This window comes from Phycodurus eques, chromosome 12 (genome assembly GCF_024500275.1).
Source record: "Phycodurus eques isolate BA_2022a chromosome 12, UOR_Pequ_1.1, whole genome shotgun sequence".
Lineage (NCBI taxonomy): Eukaryota > Metazoa > Chordata > Actinopteri > Syngnathiformes > Syngnathidae > Phycodurus > Phycodurus eques.
This window is the reverse complement of record NC_084536.1, coordinates 1-2,500: the sequence shown is the minus strand read 5'-3', so window position 1 is coordinate 2,500 and position 2,500 is coordinate 1.

Sequence of the window (2,500 nt, the reverse complement as noted above, 5' to 3'; positions counted from 1 at the left end):
GGGTTAGGGTTAGGGTTAGGGTTAGGGTTAGGGTTAGGGTTAGGGTTAGGGTTAGGGTTAGGGTTAGGGTTAGGGTTAGGGTTAGGGTTAGGGTTAGGGTTAGGGTTAGGGTTAGGGTTAGGGTTAGGGTTAGGGTTAGGGTTAGGGTTAGGGTTAGGGTTAGGGTTAGGGTTAGGGTTAGGGTTAGGGTTAGGGTTAGGGTTAGGGTTAGGGTTAGGGTTAGGGTTAGGGTTAGGGTTAGGGTTAGGGTTAGGGTTAGGGTTAGGGTTAGGGTTAGGGTTAGGGTTAGGGTTAGGGTTAGGGTTAGGGTTAGGGTTAGGGTTAGGGTTAGGGTTAGGGTTAGGGTTAGGGTTAGGGTTAGGGTTAGGTTAGGGTTAGGGTTAGGGTTAGGGTTAGGGTTAGGGTTAGGGTTAGGGTTAGGGTTAGGGTTAGGGTTAGGGTTAGGGTTAGGGTTAGGGTTAGGGTTAGGGTTAGGGTTAGGGTTAGGGTTAGGGTTAGGGTTAGGGTTAGGGTTAGGGTTAGGGTTAGGGTTAGGGTTAGGGTTAGGGTTAGGGTTAGGGTTAGGGTTAGGGTTAGGGTTAGGGTTAGGGTTAGGGTTAGGGTTAGGGTTAGGGTTAGGGTTAGGGTTAGGGTTAGGGTTAGGGTTAGGGTTAGGGTTAGGGTTAGGGTTAGGGTTAGGGTTAGGGTTAGGGTTAGGGTTAGGGTTAGGGTTAGGGTTAGGGTTAGGGTTAGGGTTAGGGTTAGGGTTAGGGTTAGGGTTAGGGTTAGGGTTAGGGTTAGGGTTAGGGTTAGGGTTAGGGTTAGGGTTAGGGTTAGGGTTAGGGTTAGGGTTAGGGTTAGGGTTAGGGTTAGGGTTAGGGTTAGGGTTAGGGTTAGGGTTAGGGTTAGGGTTAGGGTTAGGGTTAGGGTTAGGGTTAGGGTTAGGGTTAGGGTTAGGGTTAGGGTTAGGGTTAGGGTTAGGGTTAGGGTTAGGGTTAGGGTTAGGGTTAGGGTTAGGGTTAGGGTTAGGGTTAGGGTTAGGGTTAGGGTTAGGGTTAGGGTTAGGGTTAGGGTTAGGGTTAGGGTTAGGGTTAGGGTTAGGGTTAGGGTTAGGGTTAGGGTTAGGGTTAGGGTTAGGGTTAGGGTTAGGGTTAGGGTTAGGGTTAGGGTTAGGGTTAGGGTTAGGGTTAGGGTTAGGGTTAGGGTTAGGGTTAGGGTTAGGGTTAGGGTTAGGGTTAGGGTTAGGGTTAGGGTTAGGGTTAGGGTTAGGGTTAGGGTTAGGGTTAGGGTTAGGGTTAGGGTTAGGGTTAGGGTTAGGGTTAGGGTTAGGGTTAGGGTTAGGGTTAGGGTTAGGGTTAGGGTTAGGGTTAGGGTTAGGGTTAGGGTTAGGGTTAGGGTTAGGGTTAGGGTTAGGGTTAGGGTTAGGGTTAGGGTTAGGGTTAGGGTTAGGGTTAGGGTTAGGGTTAGGGTTAGGGTTAGGGTTAGGGTTAGGGTTAGGGTTAGGGTTAGGGTTAGGGTTAGGGTTAGGGTTAGGGTTAGGGTTAGGGTTAGGGTTAGGGTTAGGGTTAGGGTTAGGGTTAGGGTTAGGGTTAGGGTTAGGGTTAGGGTTAGGGTTAGGGTTAGGGTTAGGGTTAGGGTTAGGGTTAGGGTTAGGGTTAGGGTTAGGGTTAGGGTTAGGGTTAGGGTTAGGGTTAGGGTTAGGGTTAGGGTTAGGGTTAGGGTTAGGGTTAGGGTTAGGGTTAGGGTTAGGGTTAGGGTTAGGGTTAGGGTTAGGGTTAGGGTTAGGGTTAGGGTTAGGGTTAGGGTTAGGGTTAGGGTTAGGGTTAGGGTTAGGGTTAGGGTTAGGGTTAGGGTTAGGGTTAGGGTTAGGGTTAGGGTTAGGGTTAGGGTTAGGGTTAGGTTAGGGTTAGGGTTAGGGTTAGGGTTAGGGTTAGGGTTAGGGTTAGGGTTAGGGTTAGGGTTAGGGTTAGGGTTAGGGTTAGGGTTAGGGTTAGGGTTAGGGTTAGGGTTAGGGTTAGGGTTAGGGTTAGGGTTAGGGTTAGGGTTAGGGTAGGGTTAGGGTTAGGGTTAGGGTTAGGGTTAGGGTTAGGGTTAGGGTTAGGGTTAGGGTTAGGGTTAGGGTTAGGGTTAGGGTTAGGTTAGGGTTAGGGTTAGGGTTAGGGTTAGGGTTAGGGTTAGGGTTAGGGTTAGGGTTAGGGTTAGGGTTAGGTTAGGTTAGGGTTAGGGTTAGGGTTAGGGTTAGGGTTAGGGTTAGGGTTAGGGTTAGGGTTAGGGTTAGGGTTAGGGTTAGGGTTAGGGTTAGGGTTAGGGTCTAGGGTTAGGGTTAGGTTAGGGTTAGGGTAGGGTTAGGGTTAGGGTTAGGGTTAGGGTTAGGGTTAGGTTAGGGTTAGGGTTAGGGTTAGGGTTAGGGTTAGGGTTAGGGTTAGGGTTAGGGTTAGGGTTAGGGTTAGGGTTAGGGTTAGGGTTAGGGTTAGGGTAGGGTTAGGGTTAGGGTTAGGGTTAGGGTTAGGGTTAGGGTTAG